The sequence below is a fragment of the Falco cherrug genome, chromosome 5 (genome assembly GCF_023634085.1).
Source record: "Falco cherrug isolate bFalChe1 chromosome 5, bFalChe1.pri, whole genome shotgun sequence".
NCBI classification, from domain to species: Eukaryota; Metazoa; Chordata; class Aves; order Falconiformes; family Falconidae; genus Falco; species Falco cherrug.
Genome location: NC_073701.1, coordinates 93,454,030 through 93,475,436, shown reverse-complemented (window position 1 = coordinate 93,475,436; position 21,407 = coordinate 93,454,030). Strand labels below are relative to the sequence as shown.

Here is a 21,407-nt window from a genome sequence, read left to right as displayed (position 1 = left end):
ACAGTTCGATTCCGCATGTCAGTTTGGTGACCCAGGTGAGACCCTCTCTGTCCGGCTGTAGGACCTGCTGAGGACAGGACTCCTCTGGGTGCCCCCAGGGTTTCTCAGGAGGACTCCCCTACTCACCTAGATGACTGCGAGGACAGACAGGGACCATCGTCGGTGGACCAGGTATGTTGCAGTTGGGTTGGGGATACCTGTAAGTTGTGAGGAGACGTCCTACGTGAGGTAAAGAGCGCTGGTGCTTGCCCCTGGAAAGGCTGGGGGTGGGAATTCGGGAGCTCTCCTCGCTGCGGTAGCGGGAAGGGGCCTCTCGAGGGGTAACAGGTTTTCTCCCAAGTGGTGTGTTTTGGCCAATTTGGGTTCTCTTCAAGAATGTCTTTTGGCCATTTTGTCATCTGTTGTAAAATTCGGTACCGTGTATTAGTTGAGACCTCTTGTTGATATTTGACGTTCTGGGGTGGCATAACGGTGTTTGAGGTCGGAATGTCCATCATAAAATGGTATTGTTGCTATCTATCTGAGTAGCAGAGTGAGTGTGTAACGGGCCCTTTTGTGCGAGTGTTTTGTGCAACTGAGACGTAGCTCAGCTACAAAGCGAGTGCTGAAACCTGCAACTTGTGATAATTTGTATTATTTACTGTATTGCATAAAGGTGAAATGGGAGGTCAACAGAGTGGGGAAAGAGTGAACATGAGCCCTTTGGGTTGTATTTTGGCTCACTGGAAGAATACAGGAGGACCGCAGGGTGGGAGTGTGAGGGAAAGGGTTAAAGAAGTTTTAGTAGGTCTAATTGCTTAACGATTACCTAGATTGTTGTTGATAAATAATGCTTTGTTTTACTAACTATTGTGTAAATTAACTGAAGCAAGGAGTCTACAGCTCCTCCTGAAGGACAGTTTGTGATGAGAACTAGCTAAAACCAACTCTATAGTCTGGACAAAGACCAAGGAGCAACTGAGTCTGGCAAAGAGAGAAGGTTCAGAGTGAGAAAGACTACCAAGCCTTCATCCCCATGACCCCCATGACCAGCAAGAGGCACTACGCAAACGCAGTTGGGAGGGACATATGGAAATGACTTCTTGGAACTAATTTTAATATGAAGCAGGGCTAGGTTATGAATATGTATCGGTATATTTGGAAATCTTATGTATATGCAACATTTGATTATATAAATTGAGACAAGTTGCTGGCCCTGGCGCACACGGCTTTGGTGGGACTACCCCTGGTGCTGCCCAGCGCTGAATAAACATACCTACTTTACAATCTGATAAAGATTGTGGAGTCTGATTCCACACGTCAAGCAAACATTGATAAAATATTATAACCAATGGTGGCCTTTATGTATCTTAGAAGATCAGGAAACTGTAACACCTCGCTACAGTTAATGCTATTTTTAAGATGACAAGGGAAATGGGACGACACATGCAGATTTGTTTTTCACATTGAGAAGCCATACAGAGTGTGGCAGAAGGAGCGTGGGATTAATATAGCACCACCTGATCCTTTGACTTTGGCTCTAGAAAAGGACAAGGAAAAACTGAGACCTAAACTAGAAAGATGCTCTTGTTGAAGTTTTTTGTGTAATATAGGATCGCTGTGTTTTGTAAAGACAGAGCCTCAGGCTGTGGCTCCTCCTGGGGTGAAGCGTATTGGGAGATAAAAACTTGCACTAATGTAGGACCTGAGGCGGGGGGGAGTCAAGGACCCCAGGGAAGGGTTAAAGTCTTGGGGTGAGTTTGTACAAAGCCCCACACCCGCTGGGAGGTGCGGCTGAGCCAGGCTGGACGCGTGGCAGGCTGGTTGCTGGTTGCTGGCAAAGGCACCACAGGTAAGGACACAGACTTAAAGCAGCACAGAGCAGATCTGCGTTCAGGGTTCGAAAGGGTCAAAGCAGAGGTGCTGTTGCAGAGGCAGGCACTTGTGCCTGCTGCAGAGCAGGGAGCATCTCCTGCCCGGAATCCTTCCAGTGCGAGGAGGCGGGGGTCGCTGTTGCTGACACCAGAGCTGAAGGACCTGACAATGTCACCCCAAGGGCCGCAGCATTTGCAGCACGACAGGACCGGGAACTGGCCCCTTCAGGGCACGCAGTGGGGGCGGGGGGCGGGCGGGAATAAAGGCGAATCTGTGATGGGAGATTTAGATGCTTGGAAGTCGGTTGTGAAAGACTATCAGGATGACCCAACAGGAGTAGAAAAAGGGTTGACTGTTACTGGGTAATCGCCATGTAGAGAAGCTGACAGAAGCAGCACGGCACAAGCACAGCAGGTCAGAGAAGAAAAGCTGAGTCGTGCTGTAGTCACAGCTACGGCGGCGGCTTCGGGAAAAGTGAAAACTGGCAGAGGGACTAAGGTGAGAAGACGAGGCAGAGGCAGAGGCAGAGGAGGGATGCCTGGCAGAGGTGAAAGAGCGAACCCTGCCCTGCGGGCCCAGATCAGTGGGCACATCGTAGGGAAGTGGGCACGGGCAGCCAGATTGCCCAAAGCTGAAGAACCATCAGGGGGTTCCGGTGACTGCATCAGAACCAGACTGAGAGGCCTGGGGAATCCGCCCTAGCGGATCCACTGGTTAAATTAAAGCTGGGGACTAGAGAAAAAGGAGGTGGGATTTTTAGTGAATACAAAACCAACTTATTTGGTGTTAAACTTCAGCGAGAAAAGAATTTATTACAGTTGTGGGAGCTACTGGCCGCCAGGAAAAAGCATTGTGAAACCTCTGAAGTACAAATTAAGAAAAAAAAATCAGAATGCCATTTCACCAAAATCTTTAACCAGGTATATCCGGGAATAAACTCCAGGCAAGGCAAAAAATGCTTTACCTGTTACAGCAGAAATGAAAAGGGGGGCCTGCCCAGTTCGGGTAAAACAGTATCCCTTGGTCAGCAGGGCTGTGGGGGATATTGGCACAAAAACTGAAATAAAACGCACTGTGTAGTGGTTCTACTACCAATGTAAATCTGTGTGTTTTGCCATGGCAGCGACTTGTTATGGGATGCGCAGATGAAACTCTGCATTGACAACAAAGTACAAGGAATAAGGTTGGTCAAGTGCCTCCTACCGTAGTCAAGGGCAAGACTGGGTTGGCCTCTGTGTTTGCCACCAAGAAGAATCTTGAATTCTGCTGTTGGCTGCAAGCCAGTAGGTGCCGAGTGGTGGGAACATGTGCCATGCCAGACCTTGATGTGAGGAATGGCCCCCGCTGTTGTAAGAGGGTCACCCAGGAAGGAAGAACGTCACAAGACCCATTGGGGCACTGACTCATAGTATAAATATTTAGACTGACAAAATTGTAGGGAGAACATGAATCAAATGGGGACAATTGGAGAAGAAAAATATCCAGGGCAACCGTGACAAACTGATTTCTCAGAACTCCCAAGAAAAGGGGGGTCATGATACCTGCTGGTCATGACGGATGCCTTTTTAGGGTGGCCAGAAACACACCCTTGCTGAACCAATAAAGCCAAAGCAGTAACCAAAGCACTATTATAAGAAATAGTACCGTGATTTGGGGTTCCAGCAGTAATCTCATCAGACCGGGGGCATTAGCAAAAAAGGTTGCACTTGCTATCCAATACTCAGCAGTGGATACAATCTGTAGCCACAGGAATGTTAAGGGAAGGTGTCCCCTACAAGAAATGGGTTTCTGCCTTGAACTAGCAAACATCTCTGTGCTTAAAGAGAAGCCTTTTTGCCTTGATGGAGATAATTTATTCTGTATTCTGTATTTATGCTGTATTCTGAATGTGGAAATTGGCTGGGACTAGGAGGCTGGCTTAAAGGCATTTTGCAAACAGGATTATTATTTTTGATCGTTATTGTAATAATAGTTTTTTGATCAAAACCAGCCAACACTATTTGTAAGCATTAGGCATATCTGAAGAGAATGCCTTTATTTGAATCAGCAGTTAAGGTGTAGTTTAGTCTGATGCTGTGGTTTTATCTGCTTCTGGTGAATTTTTGAAGTGATGAAATCAGAGATACTAAGAGTTATGAGGTAGTAAGGTAATAATCTAAGTAAGGGTGCTGTCTTTTATATCCACAAGTGCAATATGCTTTTATGTAGCAGAGAGAAACTTTGACAATAATGTTGCTTGAGCGAGATGTGCATGTGACAACTTGGGAAAAGGGATATCACAACTGGAGTGCAACAGTGTTTCTATGTCTGGCAGAGTGAAATCTTTCAAGACCTGAGTTTAGACAGTCTAAAATAAATTGTCAGTATTCAAAAAACCCATCTTAAGCCTCTTTTGCTTACATAGTGTTATGGAAGTCAACTGCTATTGTAGAGAATTAATGATTTTTTAATACATATTAACAAATACTACTATTTTAACTTGAGGCAGTTGAGCGAGAAATACTCACATGTAGCATTTGAGGGAATGTCAGCATAAATCACACTTACAGTAAGACTGCATTTTTAATTACTGTACTCATTAAGATTCAATGATGCCATAAGGCTAAGGCCTTATATCACAGATTGGTTCTGAACTAAAAGGTGTGTGCACATGTAGTTACGCACATTTGTGTTATTTTCCTTAATTGGCTACAAAATAATATAATTAGGTTGGGGACTAGATCTTGGGAATTTACCTATTATACTTCTGTTTGTTAAGGAACGTGCATAACACAGCACCCATGTAGGCTTGGCTTGTGGCATAGTTGTCAAATTTAGCATAGACATTCAGACAGATAAGCAACGTACTCTTCTTGTGTGTATCACCTACAAGCCATCATGGCTTAGTGTGTAAATCTGTATGTAACTATTGAAAAAAACACTTATGAATGTATATAGCTTAGAACTAATTTTTTCCCTTTGTTAATTCTTTGATATCAATGAGGAATTCTTCAGAAAATGTATGGATTGGTTGGTTGCATAAGGGCAGTTGTTATTTGGACAGAAAATTGTTAATGGTCAGGGATTTTCCACTAAAATATTTGCAAATATTCCTAGTCAAACATCAGTTTGGTTTCTTTTTGGGTTTTGAGCTTGCATTAGTCCATGTTCAGAACTTTAAAATTACCTTTGAATTTTTTAAACTTTTTATATCACTGGAACAGAAAGAGCATCTAAATTAAAGCTTCAAGCTAACTTTATTTTTCAAGTATTTCAGGAATTATACTTCTGAACTGAGATTTTATAAGTTGGCTGTGTATTTTCCTGTGTTAAAACGCTGTTATTGAAAATGGTCAACCAAGCCTATGTCGCCCAAAATAAAAACGGGGGAATTGTGGATAACTGGCTAGCTGAAAAGGGTCACATAGACATAGTCCAGCTGGCTGGACAAAAATGCGCATCGCTCTCAGCTTATCTGAAGTAAAGCAAAATACACTGTCTTTGGCTGTCCTTGTTACACAGTAACAGGAAGATTTTGGTGGGAAAAGAATGTTGCAGGTGGGAACAGAAAACTACAGAAGAGAAACTAGGGGCGGGCTTGGTATTTAGGCAACTAACCAATAATGAGCTTAACTTTTGTAATATGTATGAGCTAATTATAAGAAGGCATAAAAGGTGACTGTAAGAGACAATAAACGAAGTCTGCTGATCACTCATATTGAGCGACTGTGTCTTCCCTCCGTCGCAACAGGAAGGAACATCAGGAATACTATCTCAAGAAATAAGGGAAATAATAGGCAAAACCAGCCTCACCACTCAGTTTGAAAAACATCACCAGGCTTGGTGACAACTAGTAAACTTCACCTACAACCCACAACAGGAGCAAACTGAAGCATATGTGCTCCCAATTAGTGCAGCAAAAGAACAGGCAATCTTTCCCGTTGCGACACTAGGAGCCATACACCAGAAAGTCACTGTCAGACCCCTAGGCCATAATGTTTGGGCAAGTTATGGTCAGACCAAAGGCAAGTGGCAGTCAATGAACATGGAATGAACATGTTCCCCAGGGAACAACTGGGATACATCTGTGAAAACGCAGTAATAAGAGAATGAAGATCTGTGTTTAGATATCAAAAAGGCTATGCGTGCTTTTGAAATGTTTCCACATATTAAAGCCCAGCCACAAATATTTTATGTAGGAAATGGATGCACATGTGTTACAACTTCTTCTGGTAACAAGAGTATTGATAATTGTCATGAAATGGCAAATGGTACTAAATTTTGTATGTATAATTTTACTAGAATTGTAGGCTGTGACTTTGGTTATGTTGTTCCTGTAACTACCAGACAGTTAATTGGAACTGATTATACCCTGTATCATGATATACCTAAATTAAAAATAGGCATGAACATTAGCCTCTTCAAAGCAATGCTTAGACACCCCAACATAGAAAGACTGGTCCAAGAAATAAACAGAACGGCCCAACACATGCTTCGACAGGAGAAACGTGACTCTGAAAATATAAAATCCATCTTTAGCTGATGCAGAACAAGTTGGAGAACATCACTGGTGGGACACCTTTGCAGGCCATTCCCCCAAAGCAACACAAGTATTCTACTATTTAATACATCCCATGTTAAGTCATGTTGGAAGGAATGATCCTGTTATCTCTCTTAAACGTCTGTCTGTGGTATAAACTAAGTATCATAGTCAGAAGAACACAAATAATGTGATCAATGATGCATGTCTACCAAAACCCTTTGTCTTCAGAACTTGACAAAAGACTTCCCAAGTCCTAAGAAAAAGGGGGAATGAAACAGAGCAAGGTCTTGAAAGATTATTCGGGATGAGTGTGGTACCATGCTCTGGGGGATGCTCTGTTTATGTTGAGATATAACAGAGACGGCACGGCCTGTTCTGTTCTGCTGATGCTACTGAAGTAAGAGACAGGAGAAATGTACTCTGAGCAATCTAGCAGTCATAAATAAAGATAAGGTGGGCATTTGAAGGAGATGAGAAGGCCATGAGTCAGGAGGCTTTGCAAGCTCCAGCCAAAGAACGGAACGACCACCCAAAAGTCTCCCCAAAAGACAATTCTAGAAGACTCCACTTCAAGCTCCGCCTAAACCCCATCTATTATGAATATGATGATTAGATGTCAAAATCAAATGAATATGTATGTAAAGATGTTGTAACCTCTCGTGAAAACTGTATAAATTACCTGACTTTTCACTGAAAACTTTGGGGCTAGTTTGTCTGGTGCGAACTGGCTAGCTCCCCAGCATTGCACGAAATAAATACCTTTGCTGCTTAAAGACAAAATTCATCTCTGAGCAGTTACTCTGTGCCGTTTTGGCATCACCCTCCTAGAGAACTGCAGAGCTGTGGACTTTCAGAAACACCGGGGCACAACGCTTGGCCAGCCTGAAATGTTCAGGAGGCTCTCAGCAGTAGAAACCGTTCTGACTTTACAGCAAGGCTGACCACACTTGCGAGTTTTCTTTTGCATGCTCACACCTGCAAGCCAAACCAGAACAGCTGCACACACAGCAGAGCAATTGCTCAGCACATCTACACCAACAGAGCTCTCCTAAAGCACACCTGGAGCCACTCATACCCCAAGTCAACATCTACAGCGGAACCTGGCCACAAGCTTTGACACAATGTCATTTTGGGGTCAAACTGATGCACACCAAAAAATTAGTAAAACACACCTCCTTCTCTGCCACGTCAGGTATCGTGCTCCTTCAGTTGAGCTGTAACTGTTACATTATTTCCCAAATGCAAAGCCAAACAGAGAAAATATAACCAAGCATGCTCCTTAAAAAGCACAGGCAACTGTTCATTGTGTGTGACCAAGGGATGATGTGACCACGGCCCTTCAAACTTGCGGGATGCCTAGGCGGGACTAAACAGTGCTTGCAAACAAAGAACATGCCTGCTCGTTAAGACAGGCTGGTCAAGTTTACCACCAAAACTCTACATCACCATTTGCCAACCCTGTCCAGCTTTGGGTCGCCAGAGCCACACTCAGTTCACTTGAAAGCATCTCCTAGTAGCAGTATCAAGCTCAGAACTGTACCTCCCAGATGCCTACGTGGAAGAAAACTCAAACTGTGCCCCCTTCTCCTTAAGCTGGGTTACAGCTTGTGACAGGAATTTCATCCCACTGCTTGGAAAAGCTCCAAGGCTGCAGCTGAAGGGAACTGGAGTTCCCTGCGTCTCAGAGTAATTCTAGAGCTAAAGTGGTGACAGACATCAGCTCTAGATCAGACGATACATGCCAGCACTCACCACTGACCCAGGGTGGCAACCTCCTTCTGTCCTACCCAAAGGTTTCAAACCCAACACACTGTCTTCCTACGGCAGGAAGCTTTTAATTTTTTACTTTTTAATTTTTTACAAATTTATAATTCGTAACACCGTTAACGCATTCCTTGAGACGGGACTACAGATACATTATGCAGACCACCAACCTGCCATTTGGAAGCACTGGAGCCTTATGGTGAGAAATTTTTTCTACAACAGAGCGAGCAATGGTGAATAAATAAGACTGAGACAGGGTCCTTTTCCTCGAGGGAAAAGCACGCAACACATCAGCGATTGTTGAACAGACGGGCAGAATTCTCAGAAAAAGCAACCCCTAACTCTTAACAAGAAAAAGGTCATTCCTCTTAATAAAAGCACAGCTGTGCTGAAACAAGTCAACACAATCTACTCACCTGTCCTCCTCCCAGATGAAGGCATATAAGCAACATGTTTCTCTGGAAATGACACGCTTAGGGCATCAGGTTTTCTTACCCCATCCTTTCATGGCATCACCTTTAAAAAACACCAAGAAAAGGTCAGTTGTGGTGTTGGCTTGGGAGATTCCCATGCCTGGGGGGAGTCAGGAATTCCACAGTAGTAAGTGCCTCTTTGGACACAGACTTTCCTGAGGTGCTCCCCACCTCCAGACAACTCCCTGGACCCCGAGTGGCACGTACAGGTGCAAGGAGGAAAAGAACGTCAGGGAACAGACCAGAGGCGTTAGGGAAAGGCGGGGGGGGGGAAGAGAAGAAGAAAACCTAAAAAGAGACGGGGATACAGATGAGGACAGAGATGTAAAGGGAAAACCAGCCCTGGGCTGCAGGACAGAGGCGGAGGATGAAGAAAAGGGGAGAATGAGAGGGAGTGGGACACAAGCAGAGAGAGTAAAAGAGAAGGGAGCAGCAGAATGAGAAAGACAGAAGGGAAGAGGGAGCAGGACAGAAGAATAGGATGGAGAGCTACAGGGAATCAAAACACGATGGGTTTGTATGGCAAGGTTTGGGGAGGAGGAGGAAAAGGAGGAGAAAGAAGAAGAAACAACTGTGTGATCAACTGACCGCAGCTGCCGTTCCCCATCCCCCTGCGGGGAGGAGACAGGGAAATCGGCAGTAAAGTTAAGCCCCGTAGAAATGGGGGCTGGAGGGAAGGTGTTCTGAAGATTTGCTTTTCCGGCACGTTCTCCTGCTCTGACTTGACTGCTAATCAATCGCGCTGATTTCCCCAGGTTCAGTCTGTTTCGCCCACGGAGGTAATGGCGGAGTGACCTCCCCATCCTTGTGCCCACTCGTGAGCTTTTTGTTATATTCTGTCCCCCCTGTCCAGCGGAGGAGGGGGAGCGGTAAGAGCAGCTTCGGTCCAGCCCGGGTCACCCCCACACAAAATCACAGCGGCACAGGGAAGGGGAGGGGGGGCAGAGGAGGGGCAGGGGGCGCCTGGGGCACACAAGAGGGGAGACAGGGTCCCACGGACCAGGACTCACCACAGCTCTCGCTTTGGTACCGCTGCAAAAATGTGCCAGTTCAGACGCGCCTTTCCCCCTCTCCTCTCCCTCCCTCCCTCCCGCAGAACGCCGGCCGCTCGGCTCCCCCACCCCCGGTAACCCCCGGGTGTCTCACAGCTGTTCCTCGCAAGACGCGGCCTCCCGGACACGGCGCGTCGCTCCCTCGCGCACCGGGGGCCGCCCCAGGCTGTGGGTGACACACGGACCCCGCGGGTGACACACGGACCCCGCTGTGCACGCTGGCACCCGGCTGCTGCGGGGCTGGTCCCCCCCCACCGCAGGGCCAGGCCCTCTGTGCCCGCAGCAGGAGGCAGCTGCCGCCCGCCTGCCCTCGGGTTCCTTCTCCTTCGCCTCGCCCCGGCCGGCCCGGCTCCTGCCCACACCGGGCCGTGCCCCCGCTGCCCTCCCGCACCCGCGCCGCGGGGGGCGAGGCCGGGCAGGGACAAACCCCGCCAGCCCGAGGCGGCGCGGCCCCCGGCAGAGGGACAGAAGCGCAGGGGGCCGTGACCGGCGCCGCTCGGCCCCGCCCGGAGCCGCTCCTGCCGCAGGCCCTTCCCGAGCGGCAGCGGGGGGCCGGCTGGCCGCCGCCACGGCAGCGCCGGGGGCACCTGGGGCTGGGGCCCGCCTGCGGGGGAGATGCTGCAGCGGGGGCAGCGGCGCGGGGCGAGCGGGGCCGCGGCAGGCTCGGGGGTCTGGCGAGCTGGGGAGGCGCCGGCGCCCGGGGGGCGGCCTCCTGCTTCCCCGCCTCCCCCCCCCTCAGCCCCCGGACCCTCCAGGGCTCCCGCACCCGGCTCGCGGTCGGCTGGAGTCCCCCGTGCCGCCCCCCGAGGCGGCCGGCGGGCAGGAGACACCCCCACGCCCCCCGCAGGGTCCGCTCGCCTCCCCTGCGCCCCCGCACCCCCCGCCGGGCTCGCCCCCCGCAGCAAAGCGCCCCCCGCGCCGCGCCGGCAGCCCGGGCCCCGCCGCTCCGGCCCGCAGCGCCGCCAGCCCCCGGCACGGCCCGGGCAGCGCGGCCGCAGCCCAGTGCCGGCAGCCGGCACCGCCCGGCGCTCCCGGCACAGCGCGGCCGCCCCCCGGCAGCGCAGCCCCCGGCCCCCCGCGCAGCCCCGCGCCCCCCAGCGCGGCTCCGGCCCCGCTCCCCGCCCCGGCCCGGGCCCCGCCGCCCCCCCGGCGCTCTCCCCCGCGCCCGCCGCTCGCCGCCCCGGCCCCCGCTCACCTGCCCCGGCGCGGCCGCGGCCCGGCGGCGCTCAGCGGCCGCTCCGCTCCCCGCCCCGGCCCCGCCGCCGGCAGCCGCCCCGCTACAGGGAGGGGCCGCCGCCGCCGGCCCCGCTGCCCGCCCCGGGGTCCCCCCGCCCCGGCCCTCAGCCGGAGCCCCGCGGGGAAAGGGGCCCTGGCCCGACCCCTCCCCCGGGCTCCTCGCAGCCCCTCGCCCGGCGCCGGGGGGTTACTCGGGGCACGGGGAGCGAGCCCCGGGAGCGAGCCCGCTGCGGGGCTGGGGGGCCCCCGCGCCCCCCCTGCCCCGGGACGCCTCGGCCGGCGTTCCCCGAGCCGCGCTCGCCGTTCCGGGGGGCTCTGCGACGCTCCCCTCCGTGCCCGCGCCGGGACGGGCTCCCCAGGGCACGGACGCCCCCGGCATGTGGGCACATGAAGGAGACCCCAGCGGGGCGCGGAGGGGCTGGGGCGGGTGCGGGGCGGGTGCGGGGCAGGGGGCAGCTGAGCTGAAGGGGGAGCCGGGAGCCAGGTGAACTCCTGAAATCCCCGTGGGGCCGCGGGACAAGGTGGCACCGTCATCGCAATCCAGGCTCACCGACCCCAAAAGGGGGGTCCTAATACCTGCTGGTCATGCAGGAGGTATTGAGGATGCCTTTTCAGGGTGGCCCGAAGCACGCCCTTGCCGAACCAACAAAGCTAAAGAAGTAACCAAAGTACTATTACAAGAAAGAGTACAGAGATTTGGGGTTCCAGCAGTAATCTCATCCGATTGGGGGCCACACTTCATTGAAAAAGTCATTCTGCAAGTTATTAAATTTTTAGGAATAGACTGGCAGTTACACACCCCATATAATCCACAAGCAAGTGGTCAAGTGGAAAATGAACCACCTAATTAAGCCGCAAATTGTAAAACCTGGACAGGAGGCTGGTTTATCTTGACCTCAGTCATTGCCTCTGACGCGCCTGAGAATCAGAACCAAGCCCAGAGCTAAAGAAGGGCTAAGTTCTTTTGAGATATTGTATAGGAGACCTTATAGTATACAAACAGGAGCAGAGCGTCAGCCCGAGTTGAGAATGAAGTACTTACTGATTATGGAAGAAGCATGCAGAAACAGCTTCGAGACGTAGTTTTAGGAACTGGAGCTCCAGGTCTTGATGGACCTGTGCATAACATGGAGCCAGGAGATTATGTATGTGTCAGACCTCTTTCAGGTTCACCTCTGGAAAAGAAGTGGGAAGGTCCTTTCCAAATACTGCTTACATCCCATACCACACCAGAGCGAAGGCAGCCCCTAAGTCACAATGGAAATCAACACCTACCAGACCTCTGCGGCTTCGGATCCAACAAAAAGACCATTGATTGTTTGTATATTAACAATGTTCTGTACAATAGGAACTCATTCTTGGGACCAGAATCTGTTTGTACAATTAACCCATAATGTAACGAATGCTTTGAATCTGGCAGATTGCTGGGTATGTTCAGCATTTTCCAGAGGTAGTAGAGAATTTCCATTATATGGTGTAATGGTATCACAGGCAAATTGGAGCTGGCCATTTAATCATACAGGATTTGGTTGTTACAAATCTCCAGATAGTACGGCAGGACCCTGATATGAAGTACAGAAATCAGGAAATTCTACAATAATTAGAGGGAATGATGGGAATGAATGCTCCACTGACAGGATGGCTCAGTTTAAACTATACTGCTCTGAATTGGAGTGTATGTGGCCCGCCAATTCTAACACCAACTAATACAAAAGGAAAATATAGTATTACCCTGAAATGTGGGAAAGTGCATCTAGATATGCTCGCTAATCAGACCTATAGCTGCTTACATCAAGGATTATGGTGGTTATGTGGAGATGGCAGGGCCAGGAAAAGACTACCTAACTGACGGCAAGGTGAATCTGGGGTAGGATACCAGTTCCCCAAGGCAGGGTATTTAATCATTCGCATCCTCCACCAGGTGTTTTGAGATCCCCATGGAAATTGGTTAAATGAGGAACTAATAACCCCCTGATGACCCAAAAGCCCCTCAGCATTCCATAGTTTTGCGAGACGGCATCTTCCTTCATTAGGGGTGAGTTAGAAAAAGCAATAATAAATATTTCTGCCACAATAGAACAAATGGAAAAACTCACCATGGACGCTGTACAGGGAGTCCAACAAAGTTTCTTCATTAAGAAATGTAGTACTTCAAAACTGAATGGGTCTGAACAGACTTTTAGCAAAAGAAAGAGGATTGTGTATGGTTATTAATCAAACTTGCTGTGTCTATGTTAACCAAGAAAAACGTATTGAAACGGATTTGCAACAAATTTGGATAACCCCCAAAATACTACATCAAGTATCCCTAGATGACACTTCCTTTGGATTTTCTGACCTCTGGGAAAAGTTTACTTCTTGCCTACCTCATTTTATGTGGCTGAAGCAGCCCTTTGTTGTAGTTATCATAATTATTGTATTAGAATTATTGATTTGTATTACGTTACGATGCTTTCTGTGCATGTGAAAAAAAAATAACAATAGCAGTTATGAAGACTGGAAGAAACAAGGGCTAAGACAAAGGCTAGAAGATGGGAAATATTTTACCAGAATCCATACTGGGGGAAGGGGTGCATCTCAGAGGCAGAGGGGCTCTAATCACCCCGTTTGCAGTGAGGAAGTAGCTTGTGCAAGTGAGTCCACATCACAGAGCAAAATCCTGCCACAGGACCTGGGCTACCCAGGAGCACACAGCTAAAATGTATGGAGAGTGGGATACTGCACTGCCTGGTCCTACTCCCACCTCACACAGTGCCCGCCTCAGGAGCCCTCAGTGGGGAATTCCCCTGTTTTCTCGCAATACCCAGTATCCCCATCATCACCTCCACTCCAGCCAGTTCACACCCCCATGCCCCTTCGATGGGTGTGCAATTGCATCCGCAGCCCAGCAGCAGCACAGTGAAGCGGTGCAGTACCCAGGTGGGTGGATGCCCCCTCCGTGGGGCAGATCCGTCACACAGCTACAGCACGAGGTAGAGCACAGCACTCCCCACTGTGCCCGGTGAACAGGCATGTCAGTACTCATTTCTGAATTTGCTGATCTTTTTAATGCATTCTGTAGCCCAAGGCCTTATTTATCACCCATGCTATCCTCTGCACTGACAGCAGTGCTGATCTTCCTCGCAGGCTGTTGTTTTCTCATCTCACCCGTGACATCAGAGTGCATCAGAAGTAACAATTTTTTTCCTCTGTGGCCTCTTAATGTGAGGGCAGTTCCCTGGCATCCCTGTCTAACAGCTAGGCACTGAGGCACAGGGCAATTACAAACATCCCTTAGATCCTGGGCCAGGTGAGCCGTGGGTTTTGCTGGCAGACCCGAAGTGCACGGTGCAGTGAGTATCTGGCTCTGCAGCCACAGCAGCGGAGCGCTGAGCACCAAGAGGTGCTGTGCCAGTGGAAAATGAGGGACGCACCCTGGCACGGTGGTGGAGAGACTGGATGAAATGATCTTCCTGTAGGCCCTGTGTAGCCTCCGCCAATAACATTACCCAGAGTGATTTAAAGAGTCAGTCACCAATATTCGAGTGAGCGGAGGAGGTTATCTTTATTCACCAGCGCTGGGTGCATGGGGGATCCCTCCACCAAAGTCACCCACACCGAGGGGATTTTTCAGTCCCCTCTTTGTACAAGCAACTCAGACCTATTCATTAACTTTCCAGGAAATCGTTTACATATTCATTACAATGCCAGGAACTCATTTACACATCTCACTAAACTAGTGACCATGATTTAAGTCCTTGTCTTTGCCACCTTTCATAAACAGCAGGAACTTAGGACCAGAGAGCCTTTTTAAAGATGACAGATCCAAGGACTTTGCAATTAGTACATCCCTCATGTTAGCAATAAGGGTCCTTGCATGTTTCCCAGCTTTTAGATAAACATAGGTACATCATCCTATAGATAAGTGGTGCATCATTCATCATTCAGCACTTCGTTGTCAATGCAGTTTCATCTGTGCATCCCGTAACAAGTCTGTGTCGTGGTAAAACACACAGATTTACATTGGTAGTAGAACTACTACACAGTGCGTTTTATTTCAGTTTTTATGCCAATATCCCCCACAGCCCTGCTGACCAAGGGATATTGTTTTACCTGAACTAGGCAGGCCTCCTGCTTATCATTTTTACTGTAACAGGTAAAGCATTTTTTGCCTTACCTGGAATTTACTCCCGGATATACCTGGTTAAAGATTTCTTTTACTTCAGGGATAAAGATAAGCTCAAGATTTCAATTAATTGATTATTTTTAAATTTTGGGTTCATTTCTCCTTCTTTAAACATCTAGATGTTCTAATAAATCTCATCCCAACAAAGATTTTGGTGAATTTGGCATTCTTACTTGTTTTCTTAGTTTGTACTTTAAAGGTTTCAGGATGTTTTCCTGGTGGCCAGCAGCTCCCACAACTGTAACAAATTCTGTTCACTGAAGTTTAACACCAAGTAAGTTGGGTTTGTATTCACTAAAAATTCCACCTCATTTTTCCTAGTCCCTATTTCACCAGAACCCCTTGCTGGTTCTTTAGCTTAGGGCAATCTCGCTTCCAGTGTCCACTTTCCCTACAATATGCACAGTGATCCGATCCCATAGGAGAGGGATTCACTTTTCACTTCTGCCTGACATTCCTCCTGTCTCTGCCTCATCTCCTCTACCAGTTCAGCACGACCCAGCTCTTCTCTTACCTTCTGTACAGGTTCCCTGTTCCTTCTATCAACTTTTCTACATCACAATTACCTAATAACAATCAACTCGAACCTTTATCTAGTCCTATTAGATCATCCTGATGAGTCTTTCCCAACCAACTTTCAAACATCTAAATTTCCCCATCAAAGACTCACCTTTATTCTCCTCAGACCCACCGCCTGCCCTAGAGGGGCCGTTACCGGTCCCGTTGTACTGCAAATGCTGCAGCAATTGGGGTGACATTGTCAGGTCCTTCTGCTCAATCGTCAGCAACAGCAACCCCCTCCTCCTCACCATCAGAAGGATTCGGGGCAGGAGATGCTCTTCCTGCTCTGCAGGTTACACAAGCCTGCCTCTGCTACAGCACTTCTGTTTTAACTCTTTCTTACCCTGAATGCAAATCTGCTACTTGTTGCTCTGTGTTCTTACATATCACGCCTTCGCAGGCAAACAGCAAACACCCTGTCATGCGTCCAGCATGCACCTTCGAGGGGGTATGGGGGTTTGTACAAACTCACCCCAATACTTTAACACTTTCACAGGGTCTTTGACTCTCCACACCCCGCTTTAGGTCTTACATACGTTAGTGCAAGTTTTTATCTTACAACGTGCTTCATTCTGGTTGCTCCACAGAAGGAACCACAACCTCAGCTCTTCTCTCTCTTCCCACCCCCCCCACCCCCCAAAAAAAAAAATTCAACAAGAATATCTTTCTAGTTTAGGTCTCAGTTTTTCCCTTATCCTTTTCTAGAGCCATAATCAAAGATCAGGTGGTGTTAATTCCACTTTTGTTCTCTATGAAGAAACAGCATAAGGTGTAAAATTGTGTTGTAATATAAGACTTCCTTCGAGTGGCCATCTTTCACCATCACCTAATGTATACAAAGGCCACCAGTTCTGACAATATTTTAAATATGTCTTTTTGTTCAAATTTCCACTGGGAATTCTGCCAAATTCTTTCCAATGCTTCAAAATACATCCCAGGGGTGTTTTGGTATTTATTTCTTGGCTCGGTCTGCCCCCCATCGTCCTAATAAGTCTGGCATTTTTCTACAATGTGTTAGTTATTACTGGAGGTACCATACTTATCTCAGAACACACACCACAGTTCCAGACCTCTATTTAGCCTTATTTCTTGGTCTCATTATTTTTCTTCTTCTTATTATTATTGGGGTTTTTTTGCAAGGAGATAATATATCTTAGACACTTGCAACCTCTTGCTCGAGTATACAGACAGCACCTACGACACTAAGGGCAGAGGCTAGTTCGTGCTTTTTCCAGTGATGTTAGTTCTAATGTTTTGTCCACAGTCTCCCGCTATAATGTCTAATTATGCATTCCAACACTTCATAAACTGATTTTGCAATCGCTCCGTCCATCTCTGGCCGGCCCCTCGCGGGGAACACAGACACACAGATCGGGACTCCCCAGTCGCTTTGCAGTGACACCACGTCTCTCACACACGCCACACTCTCTGGGCAGCCCTCAGTCACACAGGCAGTATGCTACACGGTACCGTGCACTTCCATACAACTCTAGGAATGCTGACAGTTTACGTTATCACACAAAGTACGCATTTCAATGAACAATTGCCAAAAAACAGATTCTCATTTTTTTCTGGCCTTAAGCAGAGTGTTAAGTTTTCAGCTATTTGCCTAGAATTACCAGAATATTTTATTTTTCAACATACATTTCATAACTCCAATTTTGAACATGTAACAAGACAATACATAGAACAAACAAGACACAGAGCGCTATTTCAGTTGTTATATTCTAGGAATTCCTCAAATCTTAAGACAACCTAAAGGAAGTTTTTAGCTTCCCAAATCTTAAGATAATCAAATAGGGCTATTACCCTTTTCAGAAGGCGTCCCTTCTTCTCAACCCTGCAAGACGGCGCCCTGTCTTTTGTCTTATGGGGTAAAAACAAATCTTAAGACAATCAAATATTCAAAACAAAGAATAAATATAAATACCTTTTATGTTGTGCAGAAGTCCTTGTCCACCTGTGTGAGAAGCCGAGAGGCAGGGGAGTCTTGCCGACAGAAGATGCAGTCGGGGGCCCTGAGGGTCCCCAGGCCCCTGGATTCCAGCACTGGTGGAGAGCTCTCCTGGCTGGCTCGCAAAATCGATGCCAAAACAGCACAGAGTAACTGCTCAGAGACAAATTTTGTCTTTAAGCAGCAACTCCCACCATATACTCACTAATTCTTTACACTATATGCGCTTTAAAACATATAGAGGTTTACACTCACCCCTCGGATGTTCAAGACAATAACCACATGTCAACATTCATAATATACCTAATACAGAAATGTTCTCACATTTCCAGCATAAAATGAGTATAACAAATATTATTAGTAACCCTATAATTATTAATCCTATATACACAGATTGACTTCAAATCATCAAACGTGTCAGTCTTCCAACCAAAACAGAATTAGAGTTCCGATATTACCTCAATATCAGAACAAATACCAGAACAGAATCAGAGTTCCGATATTACCTTAATACCGGAACAAATACCAGAACAGAATCAGATGTATACCTGCGGTGCTAGCTACCCGGCATACGCCATCCTGCATAAGCATGCAATGATCTTATCTCTTACGGACAGCTTTACAGATGGACCAGTCCCAGAACAGAAATATCCAAAACAGTACTGTTCAAAATATAATATTAATATAATATTTACAATTAATATAATATTTGAATAAAGATAGTACCTTTGCTCCGCAAGATGGAGTCCTTGTCTGCTCCTGCGGTGATCCAGATGAGACGAGGAGCCCCTCCGGGAAAATCCCCGGGGGTACCCTAGGGAGTCCCCGCTCGCTCTCAATGGGTCCCGCAGCCGAGCAGAGGAGGTCCCACCTGGGTCGCCAAATTGATTTAAAGAATCAGCCACCAATATTCGAGTGAGCGGAGGAGGTTATCTTTATTCACCAGCGCTGGGTGCATGGGGGATCCCTCCACCAAAGTCACCCACACCGAGGGGATTTTTCAGTCCCCTCTTTGTACAAGCAACTCAGACCTATTCATTAACTTTCCAGGAAATCGTTTACATATTCATTACAATGCCAGGAACTCATTTACACATCTCACTAAACTAGTGACCATGATTTAAGTCCTTGTCTTTGCCACCTTTCATAAACAGCAGGAACTTAGGACCAGAGAGCCTTTTTAAAGATGACAGATCCAAGGACTTTGCAATTAGTACATCCCTCATGTTAGCAATAAGGGTCCTTGCATGTTTCCCAGCTTTTAGATAAACATAGGTACATCATCCTATAGATAAGCGGTACATCATTCATCATTCAAGAGCATGAGGAGGGGAAAGATATTCAGCTGCTTTAAGGTTTCTATTCTACAGCACCTTATCTTCTCACTGCCTGTCATCTAGCACCCACAGCAAATAAGCAGGGCACCCGCAGAAGGCACCTTCCTTCAGTTTACAAACCCTGACCCACTCCTTGGGCAGATCGAGCATGAATGAGTGTCCCTGAGTCCCAGAGCAGCTGCATTATAGAGCCTTCACTGCAATGCTTGCAAGGAAAGGAGCACCTCTCAATTCTTACTGCACTGTTTCACCATAACTAGTTGTCCCCAGCACCAAATCTTGTGCGTTTCTACTTGAAATGCAGTTTAGAAAGCCCTAAATGATGACAAAGTTTCTTTCTAATTTTTTGCTCCCAAGTAAACCAAGTGTTTTGTTTGTCTTGCAATAAAATGTTTTTGATTCATATCCCAAAACTGTCAGGGCTTGGTGAATCCAACATGGATTTCTTCCAGGATACAGAATGAAAAGGTTGAGTTGTTCTCACTGCTCTGGTCTCCAGGAGGAGCAAAGAAAAGACCGAACTTGCTCCATACAGGAAATCGGGCCCATTGATGGTAATAATGATGAGGGAGAAGTGGAGCGGCACTTTCCTAACAGCTATTCTTGGTCTAAATTCTAATATATTTTGCAAATGCTGGGAAAGTAGTACCCCTGAAAGCCAGAAGGTCAGTCTTTCTGATGAGTGCTGGCTTCTTACCACTGTGCCACCACCAGGCACAAACAATACATATATTTCTCCTAAACTAACTTTCAGAGGCAGCTGTGGAAATAAACCATTGTCAGCCCAGCCTGAGAAGAGCACTTGAAATGTTATCCCAAATTACTGTTTTGGAGGCAATGGTGGGAAGCCCAAGTGACTTGGAACTAGTGCAACCAGTTCTGCCTCTTACACAAGAGGTCATTAGCATTTGAACAAGGTAGTGACATGACACTTCACAGGCAGAAACCTTGCTTTGAAGAATACACAAAAGCACACACATATCTCAGTTATTTGAATGGGGGAAAAGGTTTCTCTTGTCCATCCCAGATTTTCCAGGACACCGCTATGTTTTTTACTTGTCTGGAAGATGTGCCTTGTATACCCACCCAAAAGTAACTCACACTCCGGTGTGGAGACAAACACACACACGGGTTACTGGTGACAGGTCTTTCCCAGTGTTGGTAGACACAAACTGTTGGGATGCTGTCAGGTACTGCAGTGCTGTCCCTGCTTGCCACAGCTGAGAGACGGGATGCAGCTTGATGCAAGCAGACGTCACTTTAACTAGCCGAATATCATGATTATATACACACAAGCAATTGTTACATCTAATTCTGATCGGTTCAAAAACTTGCTTATTCAATAACTATGTGGCAACTCCTGCGAGGATCTCACACTAGCTATTTAGCAATTCAGCAATAAAGACAACAATGTCTGCAGCTCTTGCACCACGTCTTTGAGCAAGCTGACAAACTGACTGCCTTATTCCTTGTATAGTCTCAACTTGATGATTAGTCCCTGTTTCTATACCCTTCAGAAATTTCTCATGTCCCTTTCACCAGGGCTTGTGACCCACAAGCTCGAGCACATTCCTTTCAACTAACTGATTGTTATTTGTGGTCCTGCTTCCCAGGCCCCCTCCTGCACCTGCTCTTGTCCAGCACATCTGTGTGGTTCCCCCATTCCCAGCTGATCTGCTCGCGCCCACATACCAGGACCTGTCCAGAGCAGTTTTTCCCCTGTGATGGAAAGTGCAGCACAAGGCTGTGCCGCAAGTCTGGAAACCCCTCCGTGCCCCAGCAGAGTACGGGACAGACTACCACAGCACAGCGCCTTCCCTTACCTCCTCCCACCCTTGGGGTCTGCAGCTCAGAAACGATCCCTTCCCCTCACGTGCCCTGCAGCTCTGGAGTCCTCATTTGAAATTTCAGGGGCAGAACTTATGAGCGGGGCTCCAACAGTCCAGCTGTCTGGGCATGCTGGACTGGCAGAAAGGCATCAGTCCAGTTTCCAGGGCCTTGGTGCAGTTTGGTGCCTCACAGCACAAGGGTTGTATCGACATGATGAACATCCGACGTTAGGGGCAACCTCCATCTGCTCCCCTTCAGGAGAAGTTTAAAGTGGTTCCCAAAGTCAATAGGAGTCATGTGTGCATATCTGAGGGTCTTCACTAATCCATCTGCTAATTAAATAATAATTAAAAGCCATGCTGTCCACATGCACTGCAATCATTACTTTTCATAATTAGCTAAACGTGTAAGTCAGAACCACTGCTTCAATTTTTTTTTTGTCCGCTGCCTCAGCCATCGCTTGCTTTGACTGCCTAGGCTCTTCACCAAGGCAGAAAATTGGTTTAGCTGCATTTAATGGGTCTGTGCTAAGTACCACTACATGCTGTGAACTCCTTGATGCCTATTTAATGACTCTTGCCTATTACAACGGAGAAAAAGAGATGATTTCATGATGACGTTCAGCAGTGGTCTGGAGCAGCAATTGAACAAATCCAACG

The 21,407-nt window shown here is 47.8% G+C and overlaps 1 non-coding gene across 1 annotated transcript; it reads right to left on the bottom strand.

The window, feature by feature from the left end:
- Nucleotides 1–8,051: 8,051 nt before the first annotated feature.
- On the bottom strand, nt 8,052–8,136 carry LOC129736296 (small nucleolar RNA SNORD45). Its single transcript, XR_008732667.1, has one exon. It is a non-coding gene; the product is annotated as a small nucleolar RNA SNORD45 (small nucleolar RNA).
- Nucleotides 8,137–21,407: the final 13,271 nt, after the last annotated feature.